This window comes from Zonotrichia albicollis, chromosome 23 (genome assembly GCF_047830755.1).
Source record: "Zonotrichia albicollis isolate bZonAlb1 chromosome 23, bZonAlb1.hap1, whole genome shotgun sequence".
In the NCBI taxonomy this organism is placed as follows: Eukaryota; Metazoa; Chordata; class Aves; order Passeriformes; family Passerellidae; genus Zonotrichia; species Zonotrichia albicollis.
Window position 1 is genome coordinate 9138483 of NC_133841.1, and position 16100 is coordinate 9154582.

At 52.7% G+C, this 16100-nt stretch overlaps 1 long non-coding RNA gene across 1 annotated transcript; it reads right to left on the reverse strand.

Moving 5' to 3' along the window:
- Window positions 1-11068: 11068 nt before the first annotated feature.
- On the reverse strand, window positions 11069-13453 carry LOC141731497 (uncharacterized). Its single transcript, XR_012583570.1, has 2 exons — window positions 12799-13453; window positions 11069-12406 (listed from the first exon to the last, which is right to left on the reverse strand). It is a non-coding gene; the product is annotated as an uncharacterized LOC141731497 (long non-coding RNA).
- Window positions 13454-16100: the final 2647 nt, after the last annotated feature.

The window sequence follows — 16100 nt, forward strand, 5'->3', positions numbered from 1 at the left end:
CTAAACTAACTCAAAAGCAAAAGGAGTATGGTGCTCTGCCCTGTCTGTGCCCTGAAAACAGCAGTGTTCCAGCAGACTGTGGAGGAGTGAGTCCAGATCCTGATAACAAACTCTGTGCTTCTTCTCCCCACCTTCACTTTCAGCCAGTCTTGAAGGCACGGAATATAATATCCATCATAAACAGAACACACGACTGGGGATACAATCATCATACCATCACCCGAGCACATGGACGAATCTCAAGTGAGGCAGAATCTTGTCTGAGCTGGCCCGGCCTGGGGCTGCTCCTGGGGCCCGGTAGATCCTGGCTCAGCCTGGCCTGGCAGCAGGGCAGGGCTCAGTAGTGGCAAGATGACAGCAGCCACAGCCTCGGCCCAGCCCGGCCTCGGCCCCACGGCCTCCCCTGGCCCTGCCCAGCAGCCCATGGGGCCTGGGGGCTCCCCAGGAAGGGCTCAGTCCGCGGCAGAGGCAGCCCAGCCCGCCCCAGCCAAGATGGGGGCCAGGATGGCCAGTGAGCTCTTTGCCAGCTGGAAAAGAGAGAAGGGTTTCCCAGAACTGTTCCCTTTTTATGTGCATGTTCACAGAGGCACATCAGTTTTCTCAGTGGTTTAACAGATTGTCATTTCTCAAAGCTAATTACTGATTGGTTTCTGTGTCAGACACGGAGGAAACTGCTAGCAGCTTCTCTTTGCATCTCTTTTGTAAGTGCCTCCATGCAAAACTGTGCTAGTTTAGGGCAAATTTGTTAAAGAATCTGCAAAGGAGGGCCCCTCCAGAAAAGCAAACCCACACGGCCCCTCCCCCCAACTGGTTCGGGAAAAAATTCCTTGGAGAGAGGTGGAAAGAACCTGTTTATTTGACTGGCCCAGCACCCCCCAGCACACAAAATGAACAATACCCGATGACACTGTTCCGAGAAAGATGACAAAATCAGAAAGTCTCTTTCGGGGGTGGTTGCTCTGTTCTCAGTCCCTCCGGCACTGGGGCAGCTGCTGCAGCCAAACCTTCGGTGTTGCCGGGTCCCAGTCCGGAGCAGGTTCGAGATGGTCACAGAAACAGGAGAGGAGAAACAGTCCAGGAAGGAATTTGGACTGTTTAGCTAGAACTAGCTAATAAGCAGAGGCCAAAGCAGAGCAGAAGCAAGAGCAGAAAAGGGAGCAAGCAAAGTAGCAAGCTGAAAGCAAGAAGTGAAAAACAGCCCTATGTACTGCTTGTCTCTGTGTCCCTGATAAGAGAAACCCAAACAAAACTTCCACTCTTCAGAGCCGGTCTTAAAGGCACAGAACAGATGAATGGGGATACAAGCATCATAACGTCACCCCAGGACATTCCACTCCTTATCCCCATATCATCAACATACTACAACACATCATGCATTATTCATACAAAATTTCTATCTGTTCCCCCAAAATTACAAGCAATACCCATCATGCCTTCATCACATCCCCACACTGGACCACTGAATCCAGGCCCTATATTACAGAGCTGCAGGATTCCCCCTTTTCACTTTAGTCACTTAAAGCTCCATCTATCACTTGCTCAGACCTTCGACACTTACACATTTCCTTCTCCGTCTTCCACTTGCCCAGACCTTCAACTCTTACACATTTCCTTCTATCTCATGTCTGTATGGTTTAATGTACAGACAATGGCAGTAACATCCAATGAACAGTGATATCGCACATCATTCTTACCCCACAATCAGATCTCCCTGAGGTACACATTGTGTTGTTCCATCTCTTTGCATTATCCACCACGTGCAACCTGGTCCCTGAGCAAAGACAACCCCACGAATGGGTTTGTCTGTACTCGAGGCAGAATTGATCCACACAGTCTTCCCTAACAAACCTCTGATATGTACCACTGGGACTTTGTCTCCTTCTATTACATTCAGGGACTCAGACTGGGCAGGACCTGCTCGGTTGGTGGAACCTCGGGTGTTAACTAACCAGGTGGCTTTTGCCAGATGCTGCTCCCAATTCTTGAAAAATCCCCCACCCAAAGCTTTCAACTGGGTTTTTAGTAGTCCATTGTACCTCTCCACTTTTCTTGCAGCTGGTGCATGATAGGGGATATGGTACACCCACTCAATGCCATGTTCCCTAGCCCAGGTGTTGATAAGGCTGTTCTTGAAATGAGTCCTGTTGTCAGACTCCATACTCTCAGGGGTGTCACCCTGTTTTTTTACGATTTTCTAAGCCTTCTGATGTTGACATTCCTGGAGTGAATTTTCTCACACACTTTCTGTAAATAACTCATTGTTTTACATTCCTTTATGGAGGAGGAGAGAGTTGATGGACTGTTGGTTTGACCAGTGACATTGCAGAGGTGTCAATGTCACCTTCCAATCCACTGTCACTTTTGTAAAGCTATAAATATTGGAGTCAGAGAATAAAACTTCCCTTTTTTCCCTTCACCTTGAGTGGTGGTGTCCTTGTGCTCTCTCGTGTCTTTCAGCGACATCTGGTGACCGCCGAAGTGTATTGCAGCCAAGGCTGAGACAGGGACAGCAGATTGCGAGATTGGTGAGATTTTCTCCCCCTCTTTTTGGTGCTTTGCCTGCTCTTCTTGGGGCAATGGAAACCTCTGTGGTTTTCCAGGATGATTCCCTCATTTTGGATCTCTGGAGGGGGGTCCTGGAGTGTAAACAGGTATCTGTTTCCTGGGATGATTTGGAGAGATTGGTTCTGTGGGCCCGAGAGCGAGGTTTTTTTTCGGACCCTGCGAAGGCGTTCGATAAGCAGGAGTGGTCTCTCCTGGGGGTCCACCTCATGGAGGCCCTTTTTGATGATTGCAGTGTGGATGTGGGACCGCTGCTGGTGCAGTGGAAGAAATGCGAGGAGCTTTGGCGGGGGTCTGGTTCTTGTACCCCTCGGAGTTCCCAGGGAAGCCCTTCTATCTCGGATGTGGATGAGGAGATTGAGCTCCTGTGTGATGTGGAGTCCCCCTCCCCGCCCCACGACGGTGTGCTGGGGAGTGGCCAATATCCGCCCGGGGTGGGTTGGGCTCACAGCCAGCGGGTCCCGGGTCCGGGGGGCTCTCTGCATTCGGTGGGCCGTCTTCGCCCCGCCTCGCCCTGTGCGGGTGGCGGGGCGGGGAACGGGTTGCCCTCTCTGTGTGCCTTCCCGGCCTTTAAGAGTCAGCCTCCGCCCCGACTTGAGGCTGCTGCGGTGACGACTTGTTGTCCGAACTGCGGCGTGTCCACCACGTTCCCCCTGAGCGCGGTGGGGGTGGGCTCTCCCGCCCCCAAGTCGGGTTCCTCAGCGGGGGGAGCGAATTCGCCTTACTCCGGGTCTGTGCAGCCTGCTGGGCATGCGCAGTCGGTGGAGGCAGTCGGGGGCGGAATGTTACCCGCCTCTGGGTCTGCGCAGCCTGCTGGGCATGCGCAGCCGGTGGAGGCAGTCGGGGGCGGGGCGTCGGTCGGTGCTCCGCCCGGCCCTGCTCCGGTGGGCGGGAGGCCCGTCCCTCTCCGCTCGGTGGGGGCGGTGCCCGCTGCGGGACCTTGCGGCTTGGGACGGACTCTCATAGGGGGCGTACCCGGCTCCCTTGTGCCGCCCCGCAGTGACGCGGCTCCGCGGGCCGTGCCTCCCTCGGCATCCCACTCCGCCCCCGCATCGGGGGATGGGGGCCTCGCACCGGCTTTGTCCGTGACCGCGCCGGCCTCGTCCGGCACTGTGCCAGATCTGCGGGCTGTGCCGGCAGCTGCGGCCGCCGAGGTGACCCATGGCGGGGCTGCAGCGCAGCAGGGGACTGGGGTGTTTACCTTTAGTGCAACTGCTGACGCGGCCGGCGGGAGGCCGGTGGGTGCCCGGCGCCTAGGCGCTTTCTCGTCAGGTCTTTGGACGCTTCCTGCGTGCCAGGTGACCGTGCGTCCGAGGTACCCTGAACGTTTCTGGCCAGAGGCGAAAACCGTGACTGACGAGATGAATGACCTTGTCTCCTCCCGGCATCTGCAGGGTCGGGGGGCGAATTCCTTTGGCTCTGCCGGTGCTGCAGGGGGCGCAGGGACGAGTGGTGTTGCCCCGGCTTCCAGTCAATCACTCCCTCTTGTCTCTGGGGCGCCCAAGGCTCGGGACATAGCAGGTGCGGTGGCTGTGCCAGGGGGTCCCCAGGCTTTCCCTGTGCTCAGGGGCGTCACTCATAACACTTATGAACCCCTTGCATATAAGCTGGAGAAGGAACTCCGTGAAGCAGTTGCTCAGCATGGTTTGGGGTCTGCTGAGGTTATGCACATTCTTCGGAGACTTGATAGGGACCCGCTGACACCTCACGATGTCCGTTGTGTGGCACATTCTCTTTTTGACCCTGTGCAACTTGGTGTTTTTGAGACCAAGTGGGCTCGTATGGCGGCCCAAGCGGTGAAGCGGAATGCTGCGCTGGCGCCAGAGGACCCCAGGCGTAGGGTTGTTGCTGAAATGCTGATGAGGATGTTCAGGGACAGGTTGGATACGATCCCCTTGTGCTTCAGCAATGCAAATCGCTGGGCATAGGGGCGATTGTGCAGACCCTGGAAATGGCGGCTCCGAAGCAGCCGATTTCAACTGTTGTCCAGGGGGATGATGAGCCTTTTATGGTATTTCTGGGAAGGTTGATTGCGTCCGTGGAGAGGCAGGTGCCTGATCCTGTGGCGAGGGAAGTTACGATTGCAAATCTTGTTAAGTGCAATTGTAATGCAGCTTGTAATAAGGTTATAGCGGCCATGCCTGGTGATCCTAGTATCTGGGAGATGGCAGAAGCCTGTGCAAACATCATTCCCTCACGTCGGAAGTTGGCTGCTGTGGCTGCCGCTGTGCAGCCGGTCTGGGCAGCACCGCAGGGCGGGCGGCCACAGCAGGGGGACGCGCAGTCTAGCAGGAAGCGGGGGAAGAAGGTGCAGAAGATCAAATTCCCCATGTTCCTGTGCGGTCGGTGTGGTAGGCCGAATCACATGTCTAACGTTTGTAAGGCGACTGTTCATGCTAATGGCCAGGCTTTACTGGGTTCGGGAAACGTGAAGCGGAGCGCGCAGCAGGAGGGGCGCGCTCAGACACAAGCTTCTCTCCAGACCCAGGTACCGATGGAGGTCTCCTTTGCCGGCTTGCAGCCAGCACCCGCGGATCAGCAGGTGTGGACGTCTGCACCGCAGCAACAGTTGTCTTAGATTCGTCTGAGATACGCAAGGTTCCCCTAGATGCCTTTGGTCCCTTGGGTGGGGGCATGAGTGCTCTCCTTATGGGGAGGTCCAGTGCCACCCTTCAGGGCCTCATTGTGCACCTGGGGCTCATTGATGCAGATTTTACAGGACAGATTTGTGCCATGGTCTCCACACCCACTCCCCCGTCACAATCCCAAAAGGGACACGGCTTGCTCAACTTGTGCCTTTTAAGTCTTCTGTTCGCAGGACAGCTGACCGGTCACGTGGAGCTGGTGGTTTTGGATCCACCGGGCTGCCTCAGGTTCACTGGACTGCTGTCCTGACCAAGGACCGTCCCGAGATGCTGTGTACCCTGTCCGTTCCTGGTGCGACACCGTCGGAAATCCACCTCCGCGGGCTTCTCGACAGTGGTGCTGACGTCACTGTTCTCTCCCTTGCCACCTGGCCCTCGGAGTGGCCCCTGGATCCGGTGGGGACATCTGTCGCCGGCCTGGGAGGGACGGCGCAATGTTACGTGGCCCAGCAGCCCGTGCTGGTCACGAACCCGGAGGGACAGATGGCCTGGGTTAGGCCTCATGTTACTTCTACTCCTGCCAACCTCTGGGGGAGGGATGTTCTGTCTGCCTGGGGGGGTGCGTATTGGGACGGATTTTTAATGGGGGCCACTGCAGTGAAGGGCGCAGAGTGTCCTACGCCTCCTATACGGTGGCTGGTGGACAAACCCGTTTGGGAGAAGCAGTGGCCCCTCACTGATGATAAATTAGTCGCCCTTCGGAATTTGGTGCAAGAGCAGTTGGACCAGGGTCATTTGGAGCCTTCTGACAGTCCTTGGAACACTCCTGTCTTCTGTATCAGAAAGAAATCTGGGAAATGGAGGTTGTTGCAAGACCTCCGGAAGGTCAATGCCGTGATGGAAAGCATGGGACCATTGCAGGCGGGCATGCCATCGCCTACCATGCTTCCTGCAGGCTGGCCGGTCCTCATTGTGGATCTGAAGGATTGTTTCTTTTCGATTCCTTTGCATCCCGATGATAGACCGAAGTTTGCCTTCTCGGTGCCAGCGATTAATGAGGCTGAGCCCGCACAGAGATATCAATGGAGGACATTGCCTCAGGGCATGCGTAATTCTCCTGCCATATGCCAATGGTATGTGGCCCGTGCCTTGTCTGGAGTTCGCAAGCAGTTTCCTGATGCGCGTCTGTATCATTATATGGACGACATTTTGGTGGCCGCGTCCACCCAGGATGAGCTGCTGAGGATTCAGCCTCGGCTGCTCGATGCTTTGCATGCTCATGGACTGCAGGTGGCTCCAGAAAAGGTCCAACAGAAACCACCTTGGAAGTACTTGGGGGTCAAGATTCTGGAACGGACAATCTGTCACCAGGAGGTGCAATTTGTGCATTCTGTGAAGACACTGAATGATGCTCAGAAATTGATAGGTGTCATCACTTGGTTACGTCCGTATTTGGGATTAACCAATGCACAGCTGTCTCCTCTGTATGATTTGTTGAAAGGAGACTCTGATCTAAAGTCGCCTCGCACACTGACCCCTGAGGCGTGTAAGGCGTTGGAGGTGGTTCAGCAAGCTGTTTCGGCTTGTCAGGTTTATCGCATTGATCCCTCCGTTGATGTCACTGGGTTCATCACCACTCCAGATCTGCATCCCACAGGTATCATTGGTCAATGGAGTGACAAATGGTTGGATTCCTTGCACGTTCTGGAATGGGTTTTTCTGCCCCATCAGCCGCAGAAGACGGCAACTGCATTGTTTGAGCTAATTGCTCGCTTGATAATCAAATGCCGACAACGGTGTTTGCAATTGATGGGTGCGGATCCTGCAGAGATCATACTCCCGGTGCAACGGGAGGATTTTGACTGGAGCTTTGCAAACAGTGTGTCCCTGCAGAGTGCTCTGGAAAATTTTTCAGGGCAGATCACTTATCATCTGCCCAGCCATAGGCTGTTGCATATGGCGAAATCCACACAAATTTCTTTGCGGCCCAAGAATAGTCAGGAACCCGTGCAAGGACCCACCGTCTTCACTGACAGTTCAGGGAGAACGGGAAAGGCCATTGTCACCTGGAGGGATGGATCTGAGTGGCAGGTTTTGGAAGGCCATGAGGATGGGTCAGCCCAATTGGTTGAACTGAGGGCTGCTGTCATGGCATTTGAGAAATTTTCCCAGGAACCTTTCAACTTGGTCACGGATTCCGCCTATGTGGCTGACATCGCACAGCGGTTGGGTCATTCGGTTTTGAAGGAGGTCAGTAATCCTGCCTTGTTTCATTTACTGAAGACCTTGTGGTGTGCCATTCAGGCCCGAGTTCATCCATTTTATGTTCTGCATGTGAGGAGTCACACCGATTTGCCAGGTTTTATTGTAGAAGGTAACGCGAGGGCTGACAAGTTGGCTAACCCAGCGTGGGTAGCGCCTCAGCCTGATACACTCGCACAGGCCAAGGCATCGCATGGGCTTTTCCACCAGAACGCACATACCCTGCAGAAGCAGTTTCAGCTGACGCCAACTGAGGCTCGTGACATTGTTGAGTCATGTGATGACTGCCATGCGCTTGCTCCGCCTCTGCCGGCAGGGGTAAACCCCAGAGGCCTTAGGGCCTTGGAGCTTTGGCAGACTGATGTCACCCAGATTGCCGAGTTTGGCCGGCTCAAGTATGTGCATGTCACTGTGGACACATTCTCCTCTGCAATGTGGGCTTCGGCTCACACTGGGGAGAAGGCCCGTGATGTCCTTGCCCACTGGAGGCAGGCCTTTGCTGTTCTGGGCATACCTTCTGCTGTGAAAACCGACAATGGTCCTGCTTACGCATCGCAAAAGGTGCGGCAGTTCCTGCAGTTGTGGGGTGTCTCACACAAGTTTGGTATCCCTCATTCTCCGACTGGTCAAGCTATTGTAGAACGTGCTCATGGTACTTTGAAGCAGGTTATTCAGAAACAAAAACGGGGAATGCAGGGTGAAACCCCGCACAGTCGGTTGGCAAAAGCTTTGTGCACAATCAATCATCTCACTGTGCCGCAGAACTCAAATAACCCTGTTATTTTGAATCACCATCTCTCATTACAGGCTGCGGACGAGGCACATCAGCTTCGAGCGAAAGTTCGGGTGCGGAATTTAGTCACCAAACAGTGGGAAGGTCCCTATGACCTTATCGCTTCGGGGCGCGGGTATGCTTGTGTATCCACAGATACTGGGGTACGCTGGGTACCTTCAAAATGTGTTCGCCCTGACCTGCGACCGCAGAGACAGAATCCAGCTGACGGGCAAGATGGAAACCGTGACCAACCTGAAAGGCATCAAGCGGGAGAATCATTGAGTGATGATTCGGATGCAGACGTTGAGAGTGATCACTCCGATGACTCCTCTGCAAGTGGACATTGAACGTTGTTCATATTTTCCTTTTCACATTGTTCATTTTCTTTTCCTTTTTCTTTTTAAACGGAAAAGGATGAGATGTCACCCTGTTTTTTTAAGATTTTCTAAGCCTTCTGATGTTGACATTCCTGGAGTGAATTTTCTCACACACTTTCTGTAAATAACTCATTGTTTTACATTCCTTTATGGAGGAGGAGAGAGTTGATGGACTGTTGGTTTGACCAGTGACATTGCAGAGGTGTCAATGTCACCTTCCAATCCACTGTCACTTTTGTAAAGCTATAAATATTGGAGTCAGAGAATAAAACTTCCCTTTTTTCCCTTCACCTTGAGTGGTGGTGTGCTTGTGCTCTCTCGTGTCTTTCAGCGACATCTGGCCTCTGCAATGTCACTGGTCAAACCAACAGTCCATCAACTCTCTCCTCCTCCATAAAGGAATGTAAAACAATGAGTTATTTACAGAAAGTGTGTGAGAAAATTCACTCCAGGAATGTCAACATCAGAAGGCTTAGAAAATCTTAAAAAAAAGGGTGACACAGGGGTGCCATGTCTCCACAGAACTTGCTTTTCAAGGCCCAAGATGGTGTTCCGGGCCGTAGCATGAGACACAGGGTAGGTTTCCAGCCATCCAGTGGTGGCTTCCACCATGGTCAGCACGTAGTGCTTGCCCTGGCGTGTCTGGGGCAGTGTGATGTAGTCAATCTGCCAGGCCTCCCCATGCTTGTACTTGGACCACCGCCCACTGTACCACAGGGGCTTCACTCGCTTGGCCTGCTTGATGGCAGCACACGTTTCACAGTCATGGATAACCTGAGAAATACTGTCCATGGTTAGATCCACCCCTCGATCTTGTGCCCATTTATAGGTGGCATCTCTGCCCTGGTGGCCTGAGGCATCATGGGCCCATCGAGCTAGGAATAACTCTCCCTTATGTTCCCAATCTAGGTCTATTTTGGACACTCCTATCTTTGCAGCTTGGTCTACCTGCTCATTGTTTTGGTGCTCCTCATTGGCTCTACTCTTGGGTACATGGGCATCTACATGGCGGACTTTCACAGGTAGCCTCCCTACCCTGGTAGCAATGTCTTTCCACTCAGCAGCAACCCAAATTGGTTTCCCTGTACATTGCCAGTTAGCCTTTTTCCACCTCTCCAGCCATCCCCACAGAGCATTGGCTACATCCATGAATCAGTGTAGAGTTAGAGCATTGGCCACTTCTCTCTCTCAGCAATGTCTAGGGCCAGTTGAACAGCTTTGAGTTCAGCAAGTTGGCTTGATCCACCTTCTCCTTCGGTAGCTTGTGCAACCTGTCGTGTGGGGCTCCATACGGCTGCTTTCCACTTCTGGTTCATCCCTACGATGCGACAGGAACCGTCAGTGAAAAGAGCGTAGCGTGTTTCCTCTGGAGGCAGTTGATTATAGGGAGGAGCCTCTTCAGCACATGTCACTGGTTCTTGTTCCTCTTCATCTGTGACACCAAAATTCTCACCTTCGGGCCAATTTGTAATGACCTCCAAAATCCCAGGGCAATTCAGTTTACCTATACGGTATTACAGCGACCTTAGACGGTCACTGTGGTGAGAGAAGGACGAGAATCTTGTTTCTTGATCAGAAGGCTGATTTATTGATATAAGATATATCATACATTATAACTATACTAAAAAGAATAAGACGAGAGGTTGCAGAGAGCAGCTATGCCAAGAATAGAATAGCAAGAATGAATAACAAAGTTCTTTGCCCAGGGAATCTGTCCCTGAGCTGCTCCTGTGATTGGCCTTTAATGGTACACAAGGAAGATGAGCCAATCACAGGGACACCTGCTACATTTCACAGCAGCTGATAACAATTGTTTACATTCTTCTTCTGGGGCCCTTTGCTTCCCAGAAGAAGGAGAAATCCCAAAGAAAGGATTTCTATGAAGAAATGTCTGCGACATCTCACCCTTCTAAATTGTATAAATTAAAAGAAAAATGCTGATGTGAAATGAACAGGAGATTTCTTCAACTGTAAAATATACAATACTAATAAATCACTAAAACAATCCTACAATCTAAAAAAATGCAAAAAACAATGCAAAGAGAATTCAAGTCCAAGCAGCTGGGTTTCAGGAACAGTCCAAGAGCTGAAGTTGTTTCTCTTGGATATCTGAGAATCCTTTTCGGTCCTGAAAACAGACTTGCTGCAAAAGTCCCATCAACAGTTATCAAAAACATATTGACAATCTTACAACTATTTCAAACAATTTCAAACAATTTGAACAACTTTAGAATGTCCTTTTCTGGCCCTTCAATGCTTCAGTGCTTCAGAGCTGCTGCCCACTGTTTTCAGTCTTTTTTATTTAATTTTTTTTTTTTTTTTTTTTTTTTTTTGTGATCGAAAAAGAAAAGAGCAGCAGCAAAACAGAGCAGTGCCAGAGAAGGAAAGGCCTTGGGGGCCCTGGCCCATGATGGACCAGGAACCCCAAAACTGGCCCGCAAAGGGGGACCAGGACCAGTAGGAGAAACCTCAACCCCCAGAAACACCAAGAGGCCAAATGCTGGCCCTGGCCCAAAAACTTCCTGAGCCCAACGGCCCAGGCCAAACCCATGAGGCAGGCCCTGCATTCCCACAGGCCTGCACCCTGCTGCCAGTACAATGGCAGCACGAGTGGGGACACGCTTCCTTTCCCCAAAACCACTGAGGCATGCCAGCAGCAGGGAAATAGAAGCCTTCCCCAGAGATCCCATCCGGGGTCTGGAGATGTTTGTTTCCCACAGCAAACCAGCTATGGTCTCCTCCATCTGTGCCCTCTTCCCCTGCAATGCATTGGGTTTGTGTCTCATCCGCCCCATGGCATCATCCCCACCCCCTCCGGGCTGGAGATCAGAGGCAGAGCTCTCGGGATGCACCTGCCCCCCGCCACTAGGGCGCAAGAGAGGCGGCAGAGATGGCAGCCTCCATGGGACAATCCCCGAAAAACCACCCCCGAACCCGCCGAGAATGCTGATCTTAAAAGCAGGGAGACGGGCTGTCCCCCCAGTCAGCTGGCGGGCAGCCCCCGCTCCACGGAAGGGAAGACCAGCCGCCGGGGCCCCTGCTACAGCAACCGGTCCGGGATGGTCCGAGCTCGAACAAGCCGCCGGTTCCAGGGCAGTCTCTGACGCCGACACGGAGGACACAGCCTCTGACAACGGCAGGACTGCTGGGGCAGCCTGTGCAGGCAGCGGGGGGGAAGCCGGAACCGGGGAGGGAATCCCGCTGGATGTAGGAGCGGCCGCGGGTTGTTCCGAGGGTCCCGCAGGTTCGGCGCCGTCTCCAGCACCATCCTGAACAGGGACCGTCTCGGCTTGAGGTGGCGAGGAAGCCGATGGAAGCGGCAGAGGGGCCGGAGAGAACAACTCCCCCGCTGAGCCGGAAGCTGGAGACGCGTCGTCGTCGCTTAGCAACTCAGCAGCCACAGGAAGTGCCTCTTCTGCATTCTCAGACGCAGGCGCTGGCAGGGGCGGGGAGGCCTGTGAAGCCGTGGGCGGGACTGCCTGGAGAGGCGGAGATGGGATCGCCTGGAGTGGCGGCCGCGCCGGTGAGGCGGGTCTTGAAGGCGGACGCAGCGCTGGCAGGGGCGGCACCAACGGCACTGGTTCGAGCGGGACCGCCCATTCCCATCCCCCCGGAGGGAGAGAAGGAGGGGGGGGAGAAGGTTCCGTCTGCGCAGGCTCCGGGGAAAGAGTAAAAAAAACTTCTTCGCTCGGCGCAGTTTCGCCCCCCCCCGCCGCGAAGCAGGGGGGGCCGGGCAGCCCCCACTCATCCCCCGCCGGGTCTTCTCCCGCTGAGGACATGGGGCTGGGAAGCCCCCACTCATCCCCCGCCGGGTCTTCTCCCACCGGGGACGGTGGAAACGGAGCCTGTCCATAACAGTTAGAAATCCATTGAAAAATAGCTGCTCTCCGTTTCAAAACTGGGAAGAGCTTTAGAAATGCTGGGTAGATAAAAGGCAAAACACGTTCCTGGCCCCAGACGGACTGGAAAATGGAATTCATGCACTCCCAGACAAAAACATCCAAGGCATACAGGACATCAGTAAAGAATCCAAAAAGCTTTGCCCATCGAAAGAACTCATAGAGATCTGTTGCTGACAGAAAAATCCCATCTTCTCTACACCATTTTTGCCAGAGGGCAATAAGTTTCTCCTCTGAAGGGGAGAACTGAACCTCTTCTTCCAAGGCATGTGTTCGCCATACCAACCGCCAACAACTACGAAGGGCTGGGTCATCAGGAAGGGAAAAGACAAAATTACCTTGTGAAAATGTCCAGCTTGCTCTGGCCAGCTCTGCGAACATCTTCCTGAAGGTGTTCCAGAAGAAGGTTCTCTTTGTGGTCAGCCTTGGCTGTGAACTCTGTCCAAATCAGGATCTTCAGTTCTTCAGCTCCTGGCTTGAATCCACTTCTGTGGTCACTTCAAAGCAACCATCACATGCTACACATACAGGATTTTACCCAGTGCAGCAATTTTGCTCCTCTGGTCTTTATCAAATTAATTTTTGCCCTGACACGAGGGGTCACCAGATATTACAGCGACCTTAGACGGTCACTGTGGTGAGAGAAGGACGAGAATCTTGTTTCTTGATCAGAAGGCTGATTTATTGATATAAGATATATCATACATTATAACTATACTAAAAAGAATAAGACGAGAGGTTGCAGAGAGCAGCTATGCCAAGAATAGAATAGCAAGAATGAATAACAAAGTTCTTTGCCCAGGGAATCTGTCCCTGAGCTGCTCCTGTGATTGGCCTTTAATGGTACACAAGGAAGATGAGCCAATCACAGGGACACCTGCTACATTTCACAGCAGCTGATAACAATTGTTTACATTCTTCTTCTGGGGCCCTTTGCTTCCCAGAAGAAGGAGAAATCCCAAAGAAAGGATTTCTATGAAGAAATGTCTGCGACAATACGGGTGCGCTGAGTGATGAGAGCAATCCACTTGCTCCATGTAGCACTGGTGGCATGGTGAGTGGAAGGAACCTTGCCTTTGAACATCCACCTCAGCACTGGTAGTCGGGGTGCCAGGAGGAGTTGTGCTTCAGTGCCTATTACCTCTGAAGCAGCCTGGACTCCTTCATAGGCAGCCAGGATTTCTTTCTCCATTGGAGTATAGTTGGCTTCAGACCCTCTGTAGCTTCGACTCCAAAATCCCAGTGGTCGACCCCGAGTCTCCTCAGGCACCTTCTGCCAAAGGCTCCAGGACAAGCCGTGGTTCCTGGCTGCAGAGTAGAGCATGTTCTTTACCTCTGGTCCTGTCCTGACTGGGCCAAGAGCTACTGCATGAGCAATGTCCTGCTTGATCTGGACAAAGGCCTGTTGCTGCTCAGGGCCCCACTGGAAATTGTTCTTCTTGCGAGTGACCAGGTAGAGAGGCCTCACGATCTGACTGTACTCAGGAATATGCATCCTCCAAAAACCTATTGCGCCCAAGAAAGCTTGTGTCTCTTTCTTATTGGTGGGTGGAGACATTGCTGTGATCTTGTTGATGACATCTGTAGGAATCTGACACCATCCATCTTGCCACTTCACTCCCAGGAATTGAATCTCACGAGCTGGTCCCTTTACTTTGCTCTTTTTATTGGCGAAACCAGCTCCCAGGAGGATCTGGATGATTTCCTTCCCTTTCTCGAACACTTCCACAGCTGTGTTCCCCCACACAATGATGTCATCAATATACTGCAGATGTTCTGGAGCCTCACCCTTTTCCAGTGCAGCCTGGATCAGTCCATGGCAGATGGTGGGGCTGTGCTTCCACCCCTGGGGCAGTTGGTTCCAGGTGTACTGCACTCCCCTCCATGTGAAGGCAAACTGAGGCCTGCCTTCTGCTGCCAGAGGAATGGAGAAAAATGCATTGGCAATGTCTATAGTGGCATACCACTTTGCTGCCTTGGACTCAAGCTCATACTGGAGCTCTAATATGTCTGGCACGGCAGCACTCAGTGGTGGAGTCACTTCATTCAATGCACGGTAATCCACTGTCAATCTCCATTCTCCTTCAGATTTTCGCACAGGCCAGATGGGACTGTTGAAGGGTGAGTGGGTCTTGCTGACCACCCCTTGGCTCTCCAGCTCTTGGATCATCTTATGGATGGGGATCACAGCATCTCGAGTGGTCCTATACTGTCGTCGATGCACTATGGAAGTGGCAATTGGCACTCGTTGCTCTTCTCCCGTCAGGCATCCTACTGCAGATGGATTCTCAGACAACCCAGGCAAGGTGTTCAATTGCTGGATGCCCTCTGTCTCTACAGCAGCTATTCCAAATGCCCGTCTGAGTCCTTTTGGGTCTTTGAAGTACCCACTTCGAAGGTAGTCTATGCCCAAAATACATGGGGCCTCTGGGCCAGTCACAATAGGATGCTTCTTCCATTCATTTCCCGTTAGGCTCACATCAGCTTCCACCAAAGTGAAATCCTGGGATCCCCCTGTTACACCAGCAATAGAAACAGACTCTGTCCCTACATGTCTTAATGGGATTAATGTGCATTGCGCACCAGTATCGACCAAAGCTTTGTACTCTTGTGGTTCCGATGTACCAGGCCAACGAATCCACACAGACCAGAAAACACGATTTTCCCTGGCCTCTACCTGGCTAGAGGCAGGGCCCCTCCAAGCCTGGTTATCCTTCTTTCCCTGGGTGTATGTTTTGGATGTTCCTTCGAGGGGATCAGACATGTCATCATCATCATACCTGGCCATTCGGCTACGGGCAACTGGAGCTGCTTTCCTTCTGGTGGCTTCCTTCAGTTCACGCACCCGTTGTGCCAGAACAGCAGTAGGTTTCCTATCCCACCTTCTCATGTTTTCCCCACAATCACGCAGGTAGAACCACAGCTCAGCTCGTGGGGTGTACCTTCTCTCACCATCTGGGAAATGTAGTCTGGATACGTAGTCTGCCTTGGATACCGGAACCTCAGATCTGTACTGCCGAGATTTGGAGAAGGTCTTCTTTAATCTCCTCTCTAAGCTTCTCGTGGTTCTCCTCTATCTTATCCTCTAACTTCTGCAGACGTGTTTCTACCACTGCGATTCTGGCATGTGTCGGGCCATGTACAGCATCTGCATATGCTCGGAGCTTCTTTGCCATGTCAAGCACAGTCTCACCCCTCTCATCCCTCTTCATGATGGCTAAGGCAGAAGCAATTCATGTGGCCCAAGTCGTACGAGTTTTTGCCACATCACAGACGTGCATGGTACTAAGTCTGGGTTCCTAGTTGTTACATCATCTGAGAAGATAATCTCTGCCACTGCCATTTCTGTCAGGCGTTGGATCCCTTGCTCTATTGTCTTCCACTGAGTTTGCTGCATATAGAGATCGTCTGCACACAGGTATCTTTCTGCTACACTTCTTAGGACCCGTTCCCAGAGGCTGTGAGAGTTAGCCCCCCTCATCATTCCTTGGTCTATGACAGGGTCCTGTGACAGGGATCCCAAATGCCTGGCTTCAGTGCCATCCAGAATTGTAGCCTCGCCTGCAGCATCCCAGAGACGGACCAGCCAACTAATTATGGATTCATCAGACCTTCGAGTGTAATCCTTCCGTAGGCCACG